General features: G+C 47.5%; 1 protein-coding gene and 1 pseudogene across 1 annotated transcript in view; one reads left to right on the plus strand and one right to left on the minus strand.

The window, feature by feature from the left end:
- Positions 1–26,135, plus strand: part of LOC121461695 (protein HEG homolog 1-like) — a 117,200-nt gene that overhangs the window by 89,647 nt on the left and 1,418 nt on the right. The gene's annotated exons all lie outside the window — the stretch shown is intronic.
- LOC121461696 lies at positions 4,189–5,446 on the minus strand (annotated as a pseudogene).

Here is a 26,135-nt window from a genome sequence, read left to right on the forward strand (position 1 = left end):
AGTAAGCAGTTACTAAACAAGGATGGATTAGTGGGTGCACGAATCATAAAAAAAAAAAAAAAAAAAAAAAAAAAAAATCCTTTAAAATCAAAGACCCTGGGCTTGAAATGGTGGCTTGTGCCTATAATGCTAGTACATTGGAGGCTGAGGCAGCAAGTTCAAGGCCAGCCCAGTCTGAATCCTGAGTCAGAGGACAGATTTGAGGTGCCCAGCAAGGCACCTCTCTCAAAGAAAGAGGAGACAGAGGGAGACAGAGAGAGAGAAAGCGAGACTACCACATACAGGACCGCTATGAATGCTGCTCAGCACACTTGTAGATGAAGCATTGTATTCCAGTGTCCAAAGGTTGGACACCTGTGGCTTTGTGGAAGAACTATGCATCACGAAGCACTTAAAAAGAACAAGACTAGTCTAACAGGCAGAGATGCTGCCACAAGGCTGTTTCAAAAGCATTGTGTTAGGTGAACAAAAAAGAGGAAAGAAAGCTGGGTGGGCTGGAGACATGGCTTAGCAGTCAAGTATGCTCACTGCTCTTGGACCCGGATTCTATTCTCCACACCCACATGACAGCTCACAGCTGCTTGTAATTCCAGTTCTACGGGACTGATGCCCTCTTCAGACCCATCTGGGCTCCTGCACGCACATGGTACACATACATAGCCACAAAAAATGCACAAATATTTTCTTTAACATAAAAGTCTACACACTGAGTCCATCTATAGCACTTTCTAGAAAAGATAAAACTGCAGAAAGTAGAAGAGTGATTGACAGGGTAGATGAAAAGGAGATTGTTTTCTTCCAGCCATGTGGTAGCAGGCCCTTCCCCAGCCCCTGGAAGGGACCTACTTTGACTAAAGGCACGGGAAGGAAGACGAAATGTGTCACTTCTGAGTGACACTTTAAGAATTGGCATGTGGGGCTAGGTGTGGTGGCGCACACCTTTAATCCCAGCCCTTGGGAGGCATGGGCAGGTGGATCTCGTGAGTTCAAAGTCAAGCTGAGTACATAGCATGCTGAGACTAACTAATGCCGGAAGCATATTACAAAGCTGGCTGGGTTCCAGTACAAAGTAAAAGGCCAGGCAGGGTAGCATAGGCCTGTCAGCCTCTCTTCTCAGGAGTCTGAGGCAGGAGGACCAGTGGAGAGCCAGGCTCGGCTATACCGTGAATCCAAGGTTGGCCCAGGCAACTTAGTGGAATCCTGTTTCAACATGTGAAGAATTAAAAAGATCTGGAGATTTAGCTTAGTGGCCGTGTGCCTGCCTAATATGCACAAGGCCCTGGCTTCAACCGCCAGTACTAGGCCCAGCACCGCGAAAGCAAACCAGAAACTTGCACTTCGTGGTGTGCAGAGCTCTAGGGGCTTTTGAGTAAAAATCACCTCAGTTTGAAACTCTCCAATACTGATCAATAGCCTTGGGGCCTTAATGAATTTCTTAACTAATCTAGCTTTTCACTTACCCATATTAATTTCTAAAACTACTACTATAATTCTTAAGCCAAATTTGAAGCAAGCTTTTTTAAAAAACAGGACAATGGACACTGACCAGGTCCATGCCTGGGATCCCCAAATTTGACCACAAATTACATCAGTTAAAGGCAAAACCCACAAGGCTGTGCACTTCCCACCTTCCTCCAAACAGGAGCAAGATTTGCTGAAGGAAGGGAGGAGGGATTGTATGAGCTGACCTGAGCTTGTGGGAGCTCATGGACTCTGGAGCAACAGTTAGGGAGCCTCCATGGGACCGACCTAGGCCCTCTGCATGTGTGTGACTCTTTGAAAGGCCGCTAGCAGTGAGATCAGGACCTGTCCCTGGAGCTTAGCTGGCCTTTGGGAACCTGTTCCCCATCTGAATCACCTCACCCTGCCTTGATTGCCACATGAGAAGTGGGGAGGGGACTGGGAGGAGAGGAAAGAGGGGAAACTGAGGTCGGTATGTAAAATAAACGAAAAATGTTATTTAAATAAAATTTTAAAAAAAGAATAGAAAAATCTAGAGTGTTGATTCTTCTGATCATTTCTACTTCCGTCACAGATGTTACTCTACACAGTGACCGTCCCCAATAAAGTGGGGATTGTACTGGCTGATGCACCACTATTTAATAATCAGTCTAATTTTAGCCTGGTGATAAGAAGGTTAATCAGGAAACAATGTCCTTACTATCTCTCCACGTGCTCATTCCCTATGTGGCGTCTCCTGTTCCTCACACTGGGATTGGGTGGCTCATACTGTTTTCTAGCTAGTTCCTTTCTAAATTCCTCAGGACCCCCTGTGGTCTTTGCAAGCCCTGAACGCATCACCACCACACCCCCCCCACACACACAGCACTCACACCCACCCCTCCACACCACTCACACACCCCCACACCAGTACACACACCACTCACCCCACACACACCCACACACACCTCTCCCCCACACCCCACACCCCTCCCATACACCCCACAAGCAGCTCTCACCTCGTCCATAGTATCAGAGAAGCCTTCTAGCCCTGAATTTGCAATCCTGCCTGGGCAGGGGAGCTGAATCAGCAGAAGTTATCGTAAATATATAAAATTGGCAAGGAGTTTTTTTTTTTTTCAAAAGCCAAAATTTGTGCTCTGTTTCAATGCTATCTTGTTGTGAGGAGATAATTTTCCTTCCATTTGTTTTGCTATAGAAGTGCTTGTATTTTATGAATTGTTTCTATCTCTGGGTTTTACATGACGGAAGACGAGAACCAACTCCTACAAAGTGTGCTCTGACTTCCACTTTTGAGCCATGGCGTGGGTATCTCTCCACACACAAACAAATAAATGTAAAAGAAAACATTTTATATAGACTGATGCTCTGTGAGTATTTACTAAAGGAAGGCATTGGGCTCTTCACTGTGGATGAAGCAATAGCAATGGGTCTTGGCTTCTGTGAGGGTCAAAGTTATGTGTTAAGTCTTAATCACTGTGCCTGAGAGGTCTGTGAAACAAACAGGCCTCTGGTCTGCAAGCCCCTTGCCCAAGGACACAGTTTCTGAAACGCTGGCAGCAATGGTTCATGGGAGATAACAAGCCACGTGTCTTCACTCCCCTAAACAAGTTTGTGTAGCCAATCTGCACCAGATGTGCTTGGTCGCGTGTGGTGGGAGGTACCTGGTCAGGAAATATGTCAGGATGTATGCTTGCCCGTGATTGGACTTAGGCAGGAGGTATGCAGGCAGAGAGCACATCAGGATGTATGCTTGCCCCTGATTGGACCTCGCAGGAAAGGCAGTGAACTATGGATTTTGCCTTTTTAAGCCCCTCCAAATCATGACTCGGGACCATTTTCTGGGAAACCACAGAGTCCATCAGCCTGGCCAGTATCTAATTAAAGCTTACTTCAGATTTGACTCTAAATTGTGGCCGTGGTCTTATCCCCGGGCGGGATTAGCCTTCTACAAACTGCCAGGCTTTTCTTAATCACATTCCTGATAGCCTTCTTTTTTTTTTTTTTCCAACAAAGCCCCTTGTATTTACTTAGCTGTAAGAAATTTCCTTTATTAACTAAACCTCCGGGAATTTTCAGCATAAGATTTAGTGTATTAATGAGCACCAACACCTGGCTCTGAGGCTTGCTCAGCCTCTTCCGGTCCTTAGCCAGAGTTAGAGGAAGAGACATCATTGACAGAGACCAAGTCGGGGGCTGCGGTCTTCCTTCCCTAGCTGGACAAGCTGCTCACCTCTCGTCCAGAACAGGAAAAGAGGCGGTTTCTCAGAAAAATTAATAACGAATTTGACAACAAATCAGCTCTAACAATTTAGATTTATCAATATATTGGGCCAAACTCTAATTTCCTTTTTATGTTGCAGTTTATTCTTTTTGTATGTATATTTGTATTATTAGGATTTGTAATCCTAATAATTTTACTCTCTGTGCAGAAATGAATCAACTCAGGGCAAAGCAAAACCCCTCAACCTGAAATAGTCTCATCTTGCTTTGGGAAAAGGCTTCCTGCTCCTCAATCTTTCAACTGATGAACACACATCCCCCCTCCCCCAGGTGTTACTTCTGGCCCTGGATGTACACACAGGCAGCTTCTGATGGAACTATCAAGGCACCTGGAAGCACTCACTATGCAGGCAGCCTTTGCAAAGGTCTTAAAATCAACCCCCGTCAACAGTCCATGAGTGTGCGGAACGGCTGTGCTTTCCCAAAGACTTCTGCTATTCCATTTCATGAACTAGGCTCAGAATTATCAGGAGCCAGAGCAGCAGCGGCTGCGGCAGCAGCTCCCTGAGGTACAACCTCAATCACCCGAGGTTTGTCAATGATACGGGGCTGTCCGGTTTCCCTTCTCCATAATGCCAACAACCCATGCTTGGTGACCCTCTCCATACTTGGAAGATTTGATTCTGAACAAAAGCGGGCCATCTGTTCTCTTGGAAGACAAATCAGGAATCCCCCAGAGGTTTCAGCTGATGTTCCTGGGAGGAGGCCAAAGCGCCCACTGGCTTTGCCGGTGGCAGCCATCTTGGCAATGATTAGCAGATTATGAATGACGAAGAACACTTGATTTTGTTGTTGTTGTTTGAGGTGCTGAGAGTGTCCCAAAAGTCCAAAGCCTGTGATGTCCATGGCTGCCTGGGCATTAGATGGGTGCATCAAGCCAGCAGCAGTTCTGTTTAGTAGCCATATTGAACATAGCTTCCTGATAAACTGGCTCTACTTCTTCTCTGGAAACCACCATCTTGATTTATTCCATTTCTCAGGATTACCCAGCCATGGGCGGGCACTGGCCGCAACCTGGGTTCCTCAGGGTTTGGTTAACACCAGGACATCTCCTACCACAGCACTAACAGGCATTATGAACTCATTTTGCTGACACACCGCAGTGGCAACCCCACCGGGGATAATTCAAGGGCTGTCCACTGTCCACCTATCAGTGCGGTTCCTCCCTCCTCTGCAGCATCAGGAAAACCTTTGATCATGAGCGGTGTTGCCTTCTCTCCTTCCTTTCTTTCATGCTCTGGCTGACACTCAGTGATGCCCATGGCATAGAGGTCACTGAGCACACTGGCACAGGTTATGTGCCATCGTGTAGGGATCTTCCACCAAGAGGTAAAAGAAATCGGCAGTCAGCACCAGCTACAGGCCGCAGTGCCTCAGGGGGAAGAGGCAAGCGTCCATCCCAATGCTCAGCCAGGGAAGGGCTGAGCTGGGTTCCGGCCTGGTGCCCAGGCCCCCTTCCTGCTCTTGACTCCCCCTACCAAACCCGAGGCAAGTGAGGGCTGCAGCATAGGCTGCAGTTTGAGCAGGGTTTCCTGGGGGACCTTGCAGTCTAACCCCTTCATGACGGAGAAGCTCGTCAGCAGTCAGTCCCAGTGCCTGGGACTCAAACTCCCACTGATGGGAGTTCCTTCGGGCAGAAGGAACCCTCCGCCGTCACCAGCGCCACCTTGGCCTTTCCACTGGTGCCTGCCACCTCTGCCATCAGACAGCCTAAGGGGTTGGCTGGGCTGACCACAAGGCTCTGGTACCTAGGGGCAGGCGAAGGTTACCCGAGGAGATGGTATGCCGCACGGCACGTGTGGAACCGGAGGACGCAAGCCACGCTGCCCCTGACAAACGTCTAAGCTATGAGACAAGTAGAGAGTCACACTATAAAGAGACAAACATACTAGCAATGTAGTTCAGATGGAGTGCTTGCCTGGGTTCAATTCCCAATACCCCCCAACACACACACACACACACACACACACACACACACACACACACACTGCTGCATTAGTGATTATTGATACAATAAAGGTTTGTTGATAACTGAAGGTTAGCCTGACAGCTCCTTGGACACCATGGTCAGTGGTCAGTGACAATAGCATTCTCTCATTCTCTATCGTGTGTCTCACCCCTTCATTCTGGAGCAATGGCTAGTGCCTTGTAGTAACGTAAGAAATGCCCCTGGATGAACACACATGCTTGGCTTCTGCTTACAATATGTTCTCAAGCCTGGTATGGCAGTGCATGCCTGTAGCCCTTGAGAAACCTAGGCAGGAAGATCATGTGTTTAAGTTCAACCCAGGCTTCAGATTGAGATATCTCAAAAGAATAAGACAATAACAATAAATTATTCTTAGCTGTCCTATGACTATGTCTATAAGTTGGCATTTCCGTGTCTTATGTCTATTAATAGAATGTGTTGTAGGCCTCATAGCAAGGTTCAGGATCTAGGCCTTCCTGCCCCTGTATGCAACTTCCCATTGCTTGTGTGAAAAAAAGGGATGTGGCAATCCAAAGGTAATAAAGTATGGTAGGTATCAACTGACTCATAGAGACCAACGCTAGATATGACTTATCACTCGGCCCCCACTCCCTTTACCTGTAAAGGAAACTGAAAGTCAGAGGAAAGGTGGTAACCCAAGGTTAGATAGTTGTGAGGGATTTTAACAAGACCGAGGGTCTAAATATCCTGCTTATTACACTTTCCAGGGCATGTATCACTTCTGAAAATACACAGTAGAAGAACATGGCAGTTACAGAATTCAGGAGGAAAGCTGAACAGCCAGCTCAGCATGGCTGACAGTTGAGGCCCAACTCCATAAGGGAGACAGAAGTCCCTCCTCATTCTTGAGAAAGCCCGACTGGAGGAGACTAGGCAAATGTCTGTGTGAACTAGAAATGATGTGCTGTGCTGTGCTGTGCTGTGTGTGCTGTGTGTGCTGTGCTGTGTGTGCTGTGCTGTGTGTGCTGTGCTGTGCTGTGTGTGCTGTGTGTGCTGTGCTGTGTGTGCTGTGGTGTGCTGTGCTGTGTGTGCTGTGCTGTGCTGTGTGTGCTGTGCTGTGTGTGCTGTGCTGTGCTGTGCTGTGCTGTGCTGCGCTGTGCTGTGCTGTGTGTGCTGTGGTGTGCTGTGTGTGCTGTGCTGTGCTGTGTGTGCTGTGCTGTGTGTGCTGTGTGTGCTGTGCTGTGTGTGCTGTGTGTGCTGTGCTGTGCTGTGCTGTGTGTGCTGTGCTGTGGTGTGCTGTGGTGTGCTGTGTGTGCTGTGCTGTGTGTGCTGTGCTGTGCTGTGTGTGCTGTGCTGTGTGTGCTGTGTGTGCTGTGTGTGCTGTGTGTGCTGTGGTGTGCTGTGCTGTGTGTGCTGTGCTGTGTGTGCTGTGCTGTGTGTGCTGTGCTGTGCGTGCTGTGCTGTGCTGTGTGTGCTGTGCTGTGCTGTGGTGTGCTGTGGTGTGCTGTGCTGTGCTGTGGTGTGCTGTGGTGTGTGTGCTGTGCTGTGCTGTGTGTGCTGTGCTGTGCTGTGTGTGCTGTGTGTGCTGTGCTGTGCTGTGTGTGCTGTGCTGTGCTGTGTGTGCTGTGCTGTGCTGTGCTGTGTGTGCTGTGCTGTGCTGTGTGTGCTGTGCTGTGCTGTGTGTGCTGTGCTGTGCTGTGTGTGCTGTACTGTGTGTGCTGTGCTGTGCTGTGCTGTGGTGTGCTGTGTGTGCTGTGCTGTGTGTGCTGTGCTGTGCTGTGTGTGTTGTGCTGTGGTGTGCTGTGTGTGTGCTGTGCTGTGGTGTGCTGTGTGTGCTGTGTGTGCTGTGGTGTGCTGTGCTGTGCTGTGTGTGCTGTGCTGTGTGTGCTGTGCTTTGTGTGCTGTGCTGTGGTGTGCTGTGCTGTGCTGTGCTGTGTGTGCTGTGCTGTGGTGTGCTGTGCTGTGGTGTGCTGTGTGTGCTGTGCTGTGTGTGCTGTGCTGTGCTGTGTGTGCTGTGCTGTGGTGTGCTGTGCTGTGTTGTGCTGTGTGTGTGCTGTGCTGTGCTGTGTGTGCTGTGCTGTGGTGTGCTGTGCTGTGCTGTGGTGTGCTGTGGTGTGCTATGGTGTGTGTGCTGTGTGTGCTGTGCTGTGCTGTGTGTGCTGTGCTCTGTGTGTGTGCTGTGCTGTGTGTGCTGTGCTGTGGTGTGCTGTGGTGTGCTGTGGTGTGCTGTGCTGTGTGTGCTGTGTGTGCTGTGCTGTGTGTGCTGTGCTGTGCTGTGTGTGCTGTGTGTGCTGTGTGTGCTGTGCTGTGTGTGCTGTGTGTGCTGTGTGTGCTGTGGTGTGCTGTGCTGTGTGTGCTGTGCTGTGTGTGCTGTGCTGTGCGTGCTGTGCTGTGCTGTGTGTGCTGTGCTGTGCTGTGGTGTGCTGTGGTGTGCTGTGCTGTGCTGTGGTGTGCTGTGGTGTGTGTGCTGTGCTGTGCTGTGTGTGCTGTGCTGTGCTGTGTGTGCTGTGTGTGCTGTGCTGTGCTGTGCTGTGTGTACTGTGCTGTGCTGTGTGTGCTGTGCTGTGCTGTGCTGTGTGTGCTGTGCTGTGCTGTGTGTGCTGTGCTGTGCTGTGTGTGCTGTGCTGTGCTGTGTGTGCTGTACTGTGTGTGCTGTGCTGTGCTGTGCTGTGGTGTGCTGTGTGTGCTGTGCTGTGTGTGCTGTGCTGTGCTGTGTGTGTTGTGCTGTGGTGTGCTGTGTGTGTGCTGTGCTGTGGTGTGCTGTGTGTGCTGTGTGTGCTGTGGTGTGCTGTGCTGTGCTGTGTGTGCTGTGCTGTGTGTGCTGTGCTTTGTGTGCTGTGCTGTGGTGTGCTGTGCTGTGCTGTGTGTGCTGTGCTGTGGTGTGCTGTGCTGTGCTGTGTGTGCTGTGCTGTGTGTGCTGTGCTGTGCTGTGTGTGCTGTGCTGTGGTGTGCTGTGCTGTGTTGTGCTGTGTGTGTGCTGTGCTGTGCTGTGTGTGCTGTGCTGTGTGTGTGCTGTGCTGTGCTGTGGTGTGCTGTGGTGTGCTATGGTGTGTGTGCTGTGTGTGCTGTGCTGTGCTGTGTGTGCTGTGCTCTGTGTGTGTGCTGTGCTGTGTGTGCTGTGCTGTGGTGTGCTGTGGTGTGCTGTGCTGTGTGTGCTGTGCTGTGTGTGTGTGCTGTGCTGTGGTGTGCTGTGGTGTGCTGTGCTGTGCTGTGGTGTGCTGTGTGTGTGCTGTGCTGTGTGTGCTGTGCTGTGTGTGCTGTGCTGTGCTGTGTGTGCTGTGTGTGTGTGTGCTGTGCTGTGCTGTGTGTGCTGTGCTGTGTGTGCTGTGCTGTGTGTGCTGTGCTGTGCTGTGTGTGCTGTGCTGTGTGTGTGCTGTGCTGTGTGTGCTGTGCTGTGCTGTGCTGTGGTGTGCTGTGTGTGCTGTGGTGTGCTGTGCTGTGGTGTGCTGTGCTGTGTGTGCTGTGCTGTGTGTGCTGTGTGTGCTGTGCTGTGGTGTGCTGTGGTGTGCTGTGTGTGCTGTGCTGTTCTGTGGTGTGCTGTGGTGTGCTGTGGTGTGCTCTGGTGTGCTGTGCTGTGCTGTGTGTGCTGTGGTGTGCTGTGTGTGCTGTGGTGTGCTGTGCTGTGCTGTGTGTGCTGTGCTGTGCTGTGTGTGCTGTGCTGTGTGTGCTGTGCTGTGCTGTGCTGTGTGTGCTGTGCTGTGTGTGCTGTGCTGTGTGTGCTGTGCTGTGCTGTGGTGTGCTGTGCTGTGTGTGCTGTGCTGTGCTGTGTGTGCTGTGCTGTGTGTGCTGTGCTGTGTGTGCTGTGCTGTGTGTGCTGTGCGGTGCTGTGCTGTGTGTGCTGTGCTGTGCTGTGTGTGCTGTGTGTGCTGTGCTGTGCTGTGTGTGCTGTGCTGTGCTGTGTGTGCTGTGCTGTGCAGTGCTGTGCTGTGCTGTGGTGTGCTGTGGTGTGCTGTGCTGTGCTGTGTGTGCTGTGCTGTGCAGTGCTGTGCTGTGCTGTGTGTGCTGTGCTGTGTGTGCTGTGCTGTGTGTGCTGTGCTGTGTGTGCTGTGCGGTGCTTTGCTGTGTGTGCTGTGCTGTGTGTGCTGTGTGTGCTGTGCTGTGCTGTGTGTGCTGTGCTGTGCTGTGTGTGCTGTGCTGTGCAGTGCTGTGCTGTGCTGTGCTGTGGTGTGCTGTGGTGTGCTGTGGTGTGCTGTGGTGTGCTGTGTGTGCTGTGCTGTGTGTGCTGTGGTGTGCTGTGTTGTGCTGTGTTGTGCTGTGTGTGCTGTGTGTGCTGTGGTGTGCTGTGGTGTGCTGTGGTGTGTTGTGCTGTGCTGTGGTGTGCTGTGCTGTGTGTGCTGTGGTGTGCTGTGGTGTGCTGTGGTGTGCTGTGGTGTGCTATACTGTGGGGTGCTGTGCTGTGCTATACTGTGGGGTGCTGTGCTGTGCTATACTGTGGGGTGCTGTACTATACTGTGGGGTGCTGTGCTGTGCTGTGGTGAGGAAAGCACAACCCTTGAATCCTGTGGTTAGTGCCAGCTTTGTCATACTTCATGTTACTTAATTCTCCAGGACCTGATTATTTTTTAGTTTATAAAAGCTGCTCAGAACTGTCTTCTCAGAGTTGACTTTCACAATGGACATCATGATATCCATCCCAGCACTAGAAAAGCACTCTGGAAGATAGGTTTGTGACCTCCACTGGGAGTCAGGTTTAGTTCATCCTAGAAGAGATGGTGACCACTCACTCATTCCTCTGCCAGTCTTCAAGATGCTTTTGAGCAAGGATAGGCTCACACCAGAGGGTAAGAATTCGTCTCCATTGAGCTGAGAGCCTAGAAGATGAAGAATTGACAAGCAATGCTGTAGGGGTTAGTCCTCAGCTGTCTGTTCTTGGAGGGTTCACAAACTAGACTTTAGTATTGCATTTGAAATAGATAAAACAAATAGAACCATATTCTAAAAGACATTAAAAAAACTGTATAGGAGCTAAATTTTCCTCTCTATACGTGACGTTAAATTGAGACACAGCCATGGTTTTGTTTGTGTCTGGCTTATGGCTCCTCTTGTACCCTATGCTCGCTAGCATCATGCAGTTGTTACAGACTGTATGGCCTGCTCTGATTGCTTTGCCCTGCTACTTGGCACACTATATATGGTGCAGTTATAACACACCATAAATGCTGTGCATATGGGTGTAACCATGACATTCCATTCTTTCTTTAAAAAAAAAACCTTACCTTTGTAGTAAGTGTGAAAACAAAATGAAAAACATTTTCAAATGATTCACTTTTAGGTCACAGGACAGATTATTTGGGGATGAGGAGTATGAACAGGGAAGTGTGGGGAGAAAGTGTTACTCTGTAGCCCTGCCTGGCTTGGAATTTAGTATTTTAAACCAGGCTGGCCTTGAACTCACAAAGCTCTGCTTGTCTCTGCCTCCTGAGTACTGAGATTATAGGTGTGCGCTATCACACCTAGCTGAATTATTCAGTTAAACAAGAAAGCAAAGCATGGTATGTAGAGGTAAGTTAAAAAAAATAGATTGCAATAATATTGACATATCACAATGCAAGAAAACAACTGTCAGGACAAAAAAGAGAACAGTTGAAAAAGACTATCTCATCAGAGTATATTTCTTCAAAAATTTAAATAATGAAAGTAAGACTGAACCAAGCTGGGCTGTAGTGGCGCACACCTTTAATCCCAGCACTCAGGAGGCAAAGGCAGCAGGATCTCTGTGAGTTCAAGGCCAGCCTGGTCTGCAAAACAGATGCCAGGACAGCTAGAACCATTACACAGAGAAACCCTGTCTCAAAAAAAAAGAGAGAGAGAGAGAGAGAGAGAGAGAGAGAGAGAGAGAGAGAGAGAGAAAGAGAGAAAGAAAGAAAGAAAGAAAGAGGCTAAAACCTAAGCAAGTTTTTGAGATGCTCACTGTCAGCCCAGCAAGGAGGGCCATGTCAGAACATGCCAATTAAATTGTACTTGATTTAAGCAACCAGAAAAAAATGTATGCTGTTGTAGGCCAAAAAGGCTTGGTTCTTTTTCTGGTTGCTCAGACCCGAATAATCATACAGGAACTATATTAATTGCAACACTGCTTAGCCAATACTTTAGCTGTATTACTAGCTAACTCTTACATCTTAAATTAACCCATTTCTACTATTTTATATTTTACCATGCCTCGTTTATTAGCTAATTGATGGACAGTCAGGCTTTTGTCTTGGTGGTGGGTGGGGCTTGAGGCTTTGGGCTGATCTGCATTTGTGCTGTCATGAAAGATGCCGCAGTGAGTAATCATGTGTGAGTTTCGTGTGGACATACTTTCATTTCTCCAGTACCTAACTAGAAACAGAGCTTCTGGGCCCAAGAGTGATTCCACGTCTACTTCGGTGTCTCTGAAGCACTGCCGTCTTGGTTTCTAGGTTTGGCTGCATGTGTTCCCTTCTCATTCGCTGTGAACGAGAGTTCTTACTGTTCATCTCTACCAACAGAGGGCAAGGCTCTGCTTGTTGGTAGTCCATGCCGTGACTGCCTGCGATGCGGGGTTCAGCTCGTATTTAATTCCCTGGGTGGAGAAATTACCCTGCTTCCTTCTCCATGCTAGGTCCACGTGGGAACCCAGCCCTGTAGAGCGTCAGGGCTCCTCCACTTAGCGGAGGGCGTCAGGCAGTGTGACCATTGATCGTTAGCTTTGTGGTCCATAAACCCAATCGCTGAGCTGTTCTCTAAGAAGATACTATTGAAAGGGAGGAGCTTTTCCCCCAAGGGGCCAGCAAACGTTTGCAGGGAAGTGTATTGAGGGCATCTTGACTTGGTAAGCGCTAGCATGCAACCCATCCTGGGCAGAAGCCCCACCTCCCACCTCTTCATAGATCTCTTTCCTCTGGTTCCCCAGACACTAAAAGGGAGCATTCTGGGGGAGAGATGTGATATGAAATTTGCAACTGGCCTTAGGGCAAAGCAGAGTACTGACTGAGGCTCTGGTGAGGAACTGGAACCAGAGAAGGGCTGCCTCGAGGGAGGAGCCTTGCTTGGGAGTCAGGGGTGGAGGTGGGAATGTCTTCGGGTCCTAACCTGCCTGGCGGCTGCTGACCAACACATAACATTAAAGGCTAAAAATAAAAATCCAAGTACCCCTTCTCTAGCACACAGACCTTGAGCACTTGGCCTGACCCGGTGGTTTGTGTTACCCTAGAGCAGTGGTTCTCCACCTCCCTGACACTGTGACCCTTTCAACCATAAAGTTATTTCCATTGCTGCCTCAAAACTGTAGTTTTGCTACTGTTATGAATGGTAATGCAAATATCTGTGTTTTCCATTGCTCTCCAGTGAAAGGGGATCATTCAATCCAAAGGAGTCAGGACCCATAGGTTGAGAACCTGACCCATAATGGTCCCTAGTACCTCACCCCAAAAGGCCAGTGTCAGAAAGGGAACTATGCTGCCTAACCAGAGAATGAGCTGTTTCCTTTTATCTATTCATTTCGATCCCTACACAGCAGACAAGGCCCAGTATCTGCTCTTCACCGTCCTACAAGGAAGGACCCATTTCCCCTGAGAAGAATTCTGAGAGTTCACGGGCTGTGTTTCTGTCCATGGTGTCTATTCTCCACTAAAACTTTGATAGTAGGGACCCGGCTCAGTGGTTAAGTGGCTTACAACCACCCATAACCTCAGTTCCAGGAAGCTGACACCCTTTTCTAAAGAATATAAAAGGTATAGTTAAGGATTAGTGGAGGGCTGGCGAGATGGTTCAATGGTTAACAGCCTGGCTACTCTTCCAGAGCTTCTGGGTTCAATTCCCAGCACCCACGTGGCAGTTCACAACTGTTTGTAACTCCAGTTCCAGGGGTTCTGACACCCTCACACATACATGCAGGAAAACACTAATGTACATAAAGTAAAAATTAAAAGAAAAAGCCCTAAAACCAAATAAAGAATCCCAATGATAGGACACGGTTGCCTGAAGTTGAGAAGCTCTGATTCAGGGCTCTCTGTGCTGTGACAGGGACGAGGCCCTTATGCCCTACAGGGAAACAACCAGAGAAAAGCACATGTAACTCATGGAAAATGTCCCCTCCCACCACTAAAAGAGGAAAGTGAGCAAGGGTTGAGCTGGATGTGGCTCTCCTCTCCAACCCCTTCCATGCTTAAGGCCCAGCGCACAGGAGTGCTGACTTCCAATTTTTTTGAGACAGGGTCTCATTGCAAATTCCCCTGTTTATCTCTGGAGTCCTGAGACTAATAGCATGTACCACCACATCTTGCTAACCTCAGGATACTTGACAAATTACAAATCTTCTCCATACTCTGTACATGATATTTTGTTTGAAATTCACTTGCAGTTTTAAAGATATAGATGAATTTTCTTGTGATTTTTAACATTCAATTATTTGTGTGTGTGTGTGCATACATACATATATATATATATATATATTAGTATGTGCGCATGCATATCACAGCACATGTATGGAAGGAATCTGGGTTCCAGGAATAAAGCGCCTCACGCTTGGTGTCAGATCCTTCACTGGCTGAGCCATCCTGCTGGTCCTATGAACTGCTTTTAAAGTTTACATCACAACCACAGATAGAAAAGAATGACTTTTCTTGGCTGTAAATAGAAAGTGGTTATAAAATAAAAATAGTAAAAATAGAATATTGAGTCTAGGTGGACATTTTTGACTGCCAAAGGCCCTCCCTGAAGCCAGATCTCCTATGAAGAGAGCTACATCTGCATTCAGGAATAACTGAAGATATGCTTGGTGAGCCTAGGATTTCCTCTTTGTGTAATCAGAAAAACTGAAATAAATTCAGAGGTATAGCTTCACATGCAGACGCACACAGACACACACTCACAGACACACACAGAGACACATATACACACACAGACACACACTCACAGACACACACACACAGACACATTCACACACAGATACACACTCACACACATTCACAGACACACAGAGAGACACATATACACACAGACACACTCACACACACAGACACACACTCTCACACACACACACTTACACGCACACTGAATCTATGTGACCTGTTGCTGTGTATGGAGAGACACCTGAAAGCCACTGGGCCTCAGTGCAGTGTGACTCAGCTCTGGCTGAAACACACCCCAAGCCTACTTTTCTGGACGGCTGGACTGTGGAAAGTGGACAGGAACAAACCAGAATGCCTAAGAACCCAGGAAAGTACAGACAGTCCGTTTGTCATTTATCGGCTTTCCTCCGGGCCAGGCTGCACCCCGAGGGCAGGTCTTCATCCCTAGACCACTCACTCTTTGTTTTTTTAAATCTCAGTCAAACTTTTCATAAATCCAGTTGGCAAGTAGAAGAGGAAGAAGTGAAAAGTCAAACTTCCTGGGGGAAGCCCCTTTATGGAACTTCTAGAAAATTCCATTCTAGAAGATAGATTATAAAATGCAATTAAGTAGTGCATTAAATTGATCATGATGTGATAAAAAAGTATTTAAGAGTTGACTGACTCAGTGGGGTGAACTGGTAAAATTTACAGGTCAAATCCCTGCCTTTCTTGGGAAGGCCAAGAAATTTGGGGACGCAGAGCCAGTGCATGAGCCTCATGTGTTGAACCAGGTTAGATCACACCTAAAATATACACAAGTTTGAGGCCAGCCTGGGCTACATACTGGGTTCCAGGCTAACCTGGGATAGAGAGTAAGCTCCTATCTATTTATTATGAAATAAAGCCAAGGGAACCAAAAGCCCCACAGACTGGTATCTGAATCTCCCTTTAACCCAGATAATTCCACGTGGGAAGACAAAGCCACCATGAGCAAGCTTATCTGGTCCTATTGCCCCACAGGTCCCATTTGGTGTTCCTGTTTCCTTCCAGCATGTTCTTTCCATGGGCTGCTCCAGGACAATGGGCACTGGCTGCCCATCCCGCTAAGGGAAGTTTATTTCCTGGCAAAGCAAGGCTGTTTTTATAAGGGTTGAGGTTGAGGGTTTAGCTCAATGTAGTGTGCTTGCCGAGCAAGTGCAAGGCTCTGGGTTCGAGCCCCAGCACTGGGGATGGGGGGACGGGGAAGCATGGCTATTTTATACCTTTTCTAACTCTTTAATCTGCTGCTACTTGGGTTTTCATCAAAGTAATTGTGAGCTGAGTTGTGTCTCCAACCCTGGGTTGAGATGTTTCACGGGGCCAGGAAGATCACTAGGTTACTGTCTAGCAGGAGGTTTACTGGTAAAACAATAAGGAGAAACCATTGTCCTTACCCTTAGACGTAAATCCAGGGATAAGCAAGACAGCCCAGGGGATGTGAAGTAGCTTTACAACCTCTGTGTCCAAGGCTACTGCCCTGAGTTCGATCCTGATACCCACGTGGTCAAAGGAAAGAACCAGCTCCCAAAAGTTGTTCTCTAGGTTTGTGCACCCCGCCCCCAACCACCAGTAAATGTAGTCCCAGCAATTCAGAGAAAGGTGAGATCATTGTGATATTGAAGTCAATGGGTCCACGTAGCAAGTTCCTGGCCAGAGAGGGTTATATTGCAACACACACACACACACACACACACACACACACACACACTCACACACACACACACGGACATGGGCACGGACACGGGCACACATAATAAGTAAAACTAGAGTAATTTTTCTTTTAGCATTTGCATGCCTTTAGAATTTCTCCCACCTGTCTATTCAGCGATTGAACTTTCTCTTTTGTGAATTATTCGAGCATAGCAACACCCTTTTTGGAGAGCAAATGACCCAAAAGCCCAGTGAACCCACAGCCTCAGCTCCTGGCCTTGCTCATTTTGCATTCCTGCTCCCTGCACCCAGAGCAAAGCCCACAGCATTTATCCACCCATTCTTTCATTTTCATTTCTATCTGCCAGCTGTTCTGAGGGATGGAGACCGGGTGAACAGGGAAGGACCACAGTCAACTAAACCATAAAGAGAAGAGGCGGGCTGGATAGAGTCCACTGGCTGAGCTAATCCTTTAGATAAGGCAACAAAGAAGACCTCTGCCATCCTTGCGCTGAGATAGCTGGTGACTTCTTAAGCTGCAGTAGGCTAAAGTCCACCCTGTGTGCCAGGGCCTGGGAGGTCCTGCAGGATCAGGCCAATCTGCCGCTGACATACCTTCTCCCAGCCCACTAAGCCTCAGGGCTCCTCAATCCCGCAGATCTGCTGTTAGACTCCCAGCCTTTGTGCTGTCTGATGTATCAGCCTGGAGCAAAGCATGATTAATAAAAACTTGGGGTCAGAAATTGGGGTTCAACCTGAAGATCCGGAAAGCAAAACAGCCAGCTTCAGGCTCTTACCTCGACCTCAGTCTGAAATAGCGATCCTACGTCCAGGAATCTCAGAATGAGACTGTCTCTGAGAGTTGTCTCCCCCTCTCCTCCCATCTTATATTCTTCTCTAAGGCTGGAATTAAAGGCATGCATCAGTGGGATTAAAGATATGCACCACCTGGTTTCTATGGCAACTAGTGTGGTTACTGGGATTAAAGGTGTGTGTTACCATAACCTGGTCTGTAAGGCTGACCAGTGGGACTGTTTTACTCTGAGATCTTCAGGTAGACTTTATTTATTAAAATGCAATTGAAATGCCTCTACACTGGGCTGTTCTGTTCCTCCTGAGGCCTCTGGAGCCGCAGGTCTAGCATGCTGCCAGCTCTTGTGAGAAGATCCTGCCAACCTTTCCGTGTAAGATAGTACTCCTGTCCCACACGTCACTCTCCTGTTGTGTCCTATTTCCTTCCCAGCACTTAGCACTTGGAAACTACTTCATTCATTGCTTGTGTGCTGCTGATCCTCAGTGCGCATCAACTCACGGAAGCTCCAGGGGGACGGAGGTCTCACAGTCTTGCTCATTGCTTTATCTTGGACAGAGATGCTTTTCAGTGCCTGCTGGGAGTCAGGCATGTGGTAAATGCCTGCAGTCTGAGCACTTGAGGGGTAGTGACAAGAGGATAAGGAATACATGGCCAGCTGCAGTAAATCCAAGGCCAGCCTGGGCTACGTGAGATCCTGTCTCTAAAAAGTAAGCAAGGGGCTGGGGAGATAACTGTCTGTAAAATGTTTGCCCTGTAAACATAAGGACCATCTGCGTTTATATACACACACATATATGCACACACATACATACATATACATACACACGTACATACACACACCAACATATACATACACATACACACATCAACACACACATACACACACACTTATACACACATACACACCACAAACACAGACACACACACATACACACACATATACATACATACACACATACATACGCACACATATACATACAGACGCACACATACACACACATATACACACATACCAACATACATATACATACACGCACACAGAGTGGGACGTGGACATCCCTCTTCATAGCCAATAGCCAATAGAATCCCCGAAGAATAGTTCTGTTTTGCAGACAATGACAGACACATCTCCCTCTTGCTACCTGATCCTGGCAAAGTCACCTACCTCTAATGTCTTTTCTCTGGGCAAATTAAGTCTGGTACTCTTCTTTATAGACAAATAATTAAGATATAGAAGAGTTGTACTAATAAGAATCATCTCTTTTTTTCTGTCTTGGTTTGAATTATGTGAGAAGACAAAAAGCATGACAGACAGAATAAAATAACATTTTTATTTAGTTGCTTCTTTTGAGTCAAGTGTGGTCATGCACACCTATAATCCCAGCAATCAGGATGCTAAGAAGGGGAATCATCGACAGACAAGACCAGCCTAGGCTACACAGCAAAAACAAAACAACACAGTAAAATTAATAAGCAGATAACAGCATAAAGAAGACAGTGGGGAGACGGAGATGGCTCAGTGGGTGAAGCTTTTGCCCCTGGATGCATGTAAAAGCCAGTAGGCACAGGGATGCCTATAATCCCAGCACTGGGGAGAGACAGGGACCCCCACCTCCTCCCAGCAATCTGTCTAGATAGACTAACCAGAATTGGCAAACTCTGGGTTCAATGAGAGAAATTGCCTCAATAAAGTGGAGAGTGATCAAGTAGATACCTAGTGTTAACTTATGTCTCTGTGCGTGCAGGCACACACACACACACACACACACACACACACACACACACACGCACGTACGCACGCACGTACACACATGCACACAGGCACTTACACATGTGCCTCTTCTTCCCCTCTTGGTTTTTCTTCTTTTAATACAAAGTCTCACTGTGTGGGTCAGGTTGGCCTCCAGCTCATAGTCCTTGGCTGGGACTTCCCCAGACTGAGTCTTTACCTTCCTGGATCTAGAGTCTAGAACCAGGGTTCCTTCCCCACAAGAGAAACACAGGATATGCAGTGAGTTTGCTCTTCTGAAATGACACTGCCACTCAGTTAGGGTAAAGTCAATAAAGAGACTCAAGAATCTGTGAGCCTCGTAAGAAATGAGCCTCCACCACCCCGAAATGCAGCAACAGAAAGAACAGGTTCCGTAATCATGGAATGTTGGAGTCTGAGCTGTGTCCAGCTAGAAAGTGCTGGGACAGAAGACAAACTGATTGCTGGTTCACACTTCCAGGACTTTATGACTCCTCTGCTTTTATTTGGTGGGGGGTGGTAGGAGGCTGCTTGTTTGTTCCCAGCTGCCCAGACCAGAAATAATCACACAGAAACTATATTATTTGCAATACTGTTTGGCCAATGGCTTAAGTGTATTTCTAGCTAGCTCTTATATCCTCAGCTAACCCATCTCTATTAATCTGGTCATCACCAAGAAGTTGTGGCCTACTGGCAAAGTTTTGATGGGCTGCAGCTGAAGGCATCTGTCTCCTGCGGGCAGCTACATGACTTCTCCCTGACTCTACTTATTCTCTCTGTATATCTCTTTTAGCCTGGCTTTATTCTCTTAAGCCATTGACCAAAAGCAGCTTCTTTATTTGTTAACCAATAAAAGCAACACATATACAGAAGCACCTCCCACACCACGCCAGAGGAGAGTTGATTTTCAAGGCAGGGTCTCACTATCATAGCCCTGGCTGTCCCGGAACTCCCTCTGTAGATCAGGCTGGCCTCCACTCACAGAGATCTGCCTGTCTCTGCCTCCCGAGTACTGGGATTAAAGCATCTGCCACCATGTCCAGCCTCTCAGATTGTCTTGCTGCCTATATTTTTCCAGATAAAGCCAGGGAAGAGCCAGGGGACAGGGCTAGCAAGTCCTCCATCCCTACCTGGTCATATTCTTTGTTCAGTGTCCACAGAAGTGGTTCAGAGGGTCATAATAAATATTCCCACTGAGTATTATGGCAGCAGAAGCAGACTCTGGTGTGGGAGTGTCAAGGCACCCCTCCTTGGTATCTTTGTTGTTGCTATTTTTTGAGATTTATTGTTTTATTTGATGTGTATGAGTATTTGCCTGTATATATGTATCACATGTGTGCTCTTTTTTAAAAAAACTGATCTTTAATTTTAGTTTTTTAATTTTTAGGTGTGTGTTTTATGTACATGTTATATATATGATATATGTATGTATGTATGTATGTTACATGTATGTGAGTTTGTGAGTACATGTACCCAAGTGGGCACAGGCAGAGGCCAAATGTTAGGAGGAGAATGTTGGGTCTCATCCTCTTTTACTCTCTGACTTATTCCGTTTAGTTAGGGTCTCTCACTGAACCAGATGCCTGCTGCTTTGGCTAAGCTGGCTGGCTGACTACAAGCTCTTGTCTTGCCCTCCAATGTTGGGTTAAAAGCATGTGGCCATGCCCAGATTTTTACATGCAAGTTGAGAACTTGGAAGCATGAGATTATCATGCTTCCTATTTAGTCCTATATAGTGAGACCCTATCTAATACATACATATGGATGGAGGGAGAGGTGGGTAATAAACTCTTGGGACTCCAAAACAAGAAGACAACAATTAATTTAAAATAGGAAAATTTGGACTAGGCTGTTGAAGGAGGCTACTTGTTCATTTCCCAGCCACCCAGACTCCCGAAATAACCACACAGAAACTGAAGTAATTAAATCACTGCTTGGCTTAGGCCTTTTTCTTATCAATAAAAAACCATAGTAAATTCATATCCTAGAACACTCTACAGAAATGAAGATTTATTAACACACACTATATAAATGATACACTATAAAATATGAATGACACACTATACAAATGAGTCTGTTAAAATACCAAAAGGGGGAAAAATACAGCACATGGGTAGGATACCATTTATGTCAAACTCTAGAAAATGCAAATGACAGAAGTAGATCAGTGGGCTGGGGCTGGGGTGGAACAGGGACCAGAGTCTCTTGGTTGTATATCTGCAGAATTCATGTGTCTACCAGTGATCAAAGTCCCTGTACAAGTGAACTGCACAGAATCTACTATCATAAATTAGATACCATTAAAGTTAGCCTGTAAAAAAGAAATAAATTAAAAAGAAAGAAGAAAGCAGCCGGGCAGTGGTGGTACACATCTTAAAGCCCAGCACTAGGAAGGCAGAGGCAGGCAGATCTCTGTGAGTTTGAGGCCAACCTGGTCTACAGAGTGAGTCCCAGTGCATCCAAAGATACACAGAGAAGCCCTATCTCAGAAAACAAACAAACAAACAAACAAACGAATATATGGGGGAAGAAAAGAAGAAAAGGAAAAGAAGGAAAGAGAATATGGAAAAAGAATAAAAGATACTTTTAAAGTCTGATGCCATTCAAGCTGAGGGTAACATCCACAACACGGTGAGTCTTAGGTATCGATGGCTATCAGAGTTTGATGGGCACCTGTTGGGAGTTCCAGGTCTTGTGCCCATGGACAAGGATCTAAATGGGAACATGAGGTTGCAGCAGAAGCAGAGAGACTATAGTGAGAAAGGTTAGCCACTCAGTCACACTGTTGTGCAAAGGATAGGTGCCTGCATTAACATAGGCAGGCCATATGAGTCATTGGATAGTGCAGGGTTTCTCCAACATGCTCTGAGACATGTAGTTCTGCAAGCAACTTCATATGTCCCATGTCTGAAGCATTTGAATCTCCACCCAAGGGTGTGCTTTTTGATATTGTAATGTGCCATAGGTCCCCATTCAGACACTCTGTGTGCTCTATGCCTCCATCAGTCACCCCAGAAGTTCTAGACAGCCCTCTAGAGATGGGAAGTAACTAGGGTAACTCCAGCCTTCCTCCCTGCCAGACGGCTTTTTCTGTTAATTTCATGTCAGTTTTCAAGGCCTCCTGGACCTCACCCTCAAGCCTATGAATTTACCTCACACTGGCTGTAGCAAAACATTTTAAGGGCAGAAGAGATGGTTCCGCAGCTAGAGAACTTCCCACTCTTCCAGCAGACCCAGGTTTGGTTCCCAGTATCCAAGTTGGGCAGCTCATAACCACCTGTAAGTCAGCTCCAGGGCATCCTCTAGGGCTCCCCTGCATATGTTCTTGAGACAGGGTCTCTCCCTGAACCTGTAGCTCGCCTTTCCTGCTAAGCTGATTAGTCCTTAGTGATCCCTAGAAAGCCCTAGAATCTGCTGCCCCACCCCCACACAGGGGTTATAACCTGCACTATTGTGTTTTAGCATGTCTTTTAGAATGGATTCTGGGGGCTTGGCTAAAGTCCCCCACGTTACTGATTAAGCCATTTCCCAGCCTCCTTATCATAATCTTTTTCTTTTTTGTATCTTTTGTTTTGTTTTTAAGGGCAGATGGCCCCCAAGGCTAGAGGCATGGATTCCCCGGGAACCAGAGTTACAGGGTCAGTGTGAGCCTTCTGACCAGCACACTGAGAACAGATCTCCATTCATCTATAAAAACAGGGAGCCCCTTTGACACCTCTAAATCTGCTCTTCAGCCCTCTGTCATATTCTTGAGTGGAGACTTTGTTGACAATAGGAGCTTCTGGGCATTAATATAACTTTTGAATTGAGGACAGAGTTCAGGTTCAGGATAAAAGTCCTGAGAATTGTTATGTCTTCTTCTGGGTGGGGCTGGGCCTTAAGATAGGAAGGGATTAAGAAGGCCTAACCAGGTGACAGAGGCGGCTCTGGAGGCAGGGGCAGGAGAACAAAGGGCTGCGAAAGGCCATGGCTGGCAGGTGAGCACTCCCTGCTGCTTGGTAGAGGTTGTTTTTCTTGTTTCTGCCTTTCTTGTCTGCGGGGTTAGAGAGTGGAGACATTATGAGAGACACACGGCGGTACAGGGTTAGGAAGGAGACACGAACACGCGGTGGTCCCACGTGGGTGCACGTTAATGGGGGAGGGGTAACAACAAGTAGGGTAGGGGTGTGCAGAGATGAAAGGAGAGGGGGAAAGAGAGAGGGGGCTCATGGTGACCCCCACCTTTAATGAGGAATACAAGGGCGTCTGGGAGAAGTGTCCTGTGCCTTTGTGGCTTCTAGTCCAGGGGAATGCTGGGAGCTGTAGTTTGCAAAAGGAACAACATTTCACCCTTTTGGTTTTATTAAAAAAATTGGGGGGGCCTTAAAGGGTAGGGAATGGGGGTGTAGCCTGGTCTCTCATGACTGCTTCTTGCTGGCTTTGGGCGTCGAGGGATCCAGGGAGTGTCCGATTATTTTGGCAATGTCCTGTTGGTTATGTCCTGTCCGCTGGCGTTTGAGGTGGCTGATGTCCTGTTGGTTATGTCCTGACCGCTGACGTTTGAGGTGGCTGATGTCCTGTTGGTTATGTCCTGACCGCTAGCATTTGAGGTGGCTGATGTTCTGTCCGCTGGCGTTTGAGGTCTGGCTTTTTTCTGAGTAGCTGGGTCATCGTTAAGATGCTGGAAGACAAAAGTCACATTAGTAGAGAGGAAAAAATTAAAGGGGAGAGGAGGTTTGGAAAATTAAAGGGGAGATTTGGGGTGGGGGAGTCTTAGGAGGTCTGGGGTTAAGAATGATAAAAATTAAATGATACTTATTCCATTAATGATCCGCTTGTGTTTGATTTGTTTAGGTGGGTCGGGCTGGCGTCCTGGAGCTTAAAGAAAGTGTCTCAAAAGAAATAGATTTTAACCGTATATTCTTTAACATTTCAGGGGTCACTGCTGCAGTCAGCAACTGACCTGTTATGTTAAGAAGCTTTGTGTCCTCTGGAACTTAAGATAACAAGGTCCTGTCTGGGTTACCGTGTATGAAGGATTATCTTGAGCCATGGAGATGAACAGTTTAAGATGTGACAGGTGAATCCAATGAGGAATTCCTTCAAGTTAGAAGTGGGAGTTAGAAGAATTACTCTGAAAGGGCCTTGCCATTTAGGGGAAAGAGGTGAGGGACGCTGGCCTGGAGGTGAGAGTAATACCTTATCCCCTATTTTAACCGGCGGTGGACATGTATTAGCACATGGTTGAGGTAATGAGTGATCTGTGAAGTCCCACAGTAGCGATCGTAAGTGGAAAAGGAGGGGAGTGAGCAGGTTTTCAGGAAGGGGAGAGGTTCCCGATGAGAGGCCGGGGTTAAAACCGGCCGCCCATACATGAGTTTGAAGGGTGAAATGAAAAGGGGGCCCTTTGGGAGAGCCCGAAGCCTGAGAAGAGCAAGGGGCAGAAGCCTTACCCAGTCGAGGTGGAGTTCCTGTGACATCTTAATGAGAGCTTCCTTTAAAGAGTAGTTAGTCCATTCTACCTTACCTGAAGACTGAGGGTGGTAGGGTATGGGAGAAGTGTCCTGTGCCTTTGTGGCTTCCAGTCCAGGGGAATGCTGGGAGCTGTAGTTTGCAAAAGGAACAACAGAGGTGACTTCTGTGAGGTCACCCAGCAGTCTTCCCAGAGTCTAAATCTGAGGCTCTAAGTGGGGCGTAGCTCTAGCCTCCTCTCAGCTCCCTGTGTTTGGGTTGAATGAACTGGACACACGGAGCCCAGTGTAGAACACAGATAAATTTATTCTTGGGAAGCTGGAGCACTCTCAGGGGAGAGAGTGGACAACGACCACAATGGTCCTGAAAGACCTGGATAACTCCAGGTATCCCCAAAGAAAGCCCTGGATAAATCCAGGTCCCCTCCAGCAGGAAGAAAATAGCCAAAAATCCAAGCAGGAAGAGAAGAATCAAAAATCTAGGATTAGCCCCTTAGTGGCTGTGTTTCAGGAACTAGCTGAAGATAAAGTTAGGTTATAATCTTGAGAATAATCTTAAAAAACAGGGAGTTTCCCCCTTGTGATTGTCATTGTAATGTGTTTTAAGAACTAGCTGATAATGACCTTGGGAGTGGTCCTGAGAGGCAGGGGGTTGCCCCCTTGTGATCTTCACTGGTATTTTCGGAATTTTTTGTGACACACTCCCTGCCAATTCCGGATCACAGGGCTGTGGTTTCTTCCCTTAAAAATCGCTTCTCCCAGTCACTCGGGGTCGAACTCTCCCCCTGCGTGGGTTATGAGTCTCAGCCCCAGTGCACTGGTTCCACTCTCATCTCATCAATTAAAGCCTCGTGTGATTGCAGCAAGGATGGTCTCTTGTGAGTTACTGGGGGGGGGGGGGTGGTCGTCTTATCCCGAGACTTGAGTGAGAGTCTCCCCGTACTGGGGGGGTCTTTCATTTGGGGGCTCGTCCTGGATTAGCGACCACCCTTGTCTCCGAAGACCCACTTGGGTGCTTGGAGGTGAGACATTGTCTATATGTCTTTGTCTGTGTGTCAGCAGGTCCTTTATGTTTTTGTGCCAGATTGTGCCAGTTGAATTCAGGTTCAGGTTCTGTACATTCGAGTTTACAGTCATGACTTATTTTGTGTTTCCCTGTCGGTTGAATTCAGGTTCAGGTTCTGTACTTTGAGGTTATAGCCGTGTCTGTGTCTTTGTGTTTCTGTGCGTGCTGAGTTCAGGTTCTGTATTTTCGGTTTTGCAGTCGCTCGTGTCTCAGGAGGAGATGAAGGAGTGATCAGCAGACATGCTAGATCACTGACTGCTTCCCCAGGAGACGCCCTGGGAGGTGAGAAGGGACCCAGGGACGCCTGGGAGATTACCGTCTGGGTGCTGGTGAGGATACGGAAGTTCTCCTGGATTGGAAGAACTATGTCCTCTCAGCCTTCTGTATTTCTGTATTTTTGGAATGGTTTTGTCTGTCTCAGTGGAGACAGACATTTGTTTGCGTGTCTTGTGTGTCTTCAGTCTTTTGTTTTCTTACTTGTGACGTTGACCCTGGATCAGTGGTTTTGTATTTTTGTTTTGTTAGCCTTTGTCTGTATATCTTCGGACTCTGTTTTGCCTTACACGCAGGTAGCATGTTCAGTTCTCTGGTGAGATACGCGGGTGGCGTTTCTCAGTTCTGTGGTATGACATATGAGTGGCACGGTCAGTTCTCTGTAGAACATGGGGTATATTTCATTAAAAATCAGCCTTGGTCCCAAGCACATGGCTGCGGGGCAGCATGCTTATATAGATGGCTGGGCTATTCAGCCTTCCTGTTACAAGGTATCGAGGCTACCAGACACAGTTGTAGAAGGTGGATGTACCCCCAATAGGATTTCAAACACTAAACAAAAAATCTGAGAGTAATTGCTATGGCCTAAAGAGGTTAACAATCTTTTTTCCCCAGTGCTGTGTA

The sequence above is a fragment of the Microtus oregoni genome, unplaced genomic scaffold (assembly GCF_018167655.1).
Source record: "Microtus oregoni isolate MIOR12 unplaced genomic scaffold, Mior012 000023F_ref0000262, whole genome shotgun sequence".
NCBI classification, from domain to species: domain Eukaryota; kingdom Metazoa; phylum Chordata; class Mammalia; order Rodentia; family Cricetidae; genus Microtus; species Microtus oregoni.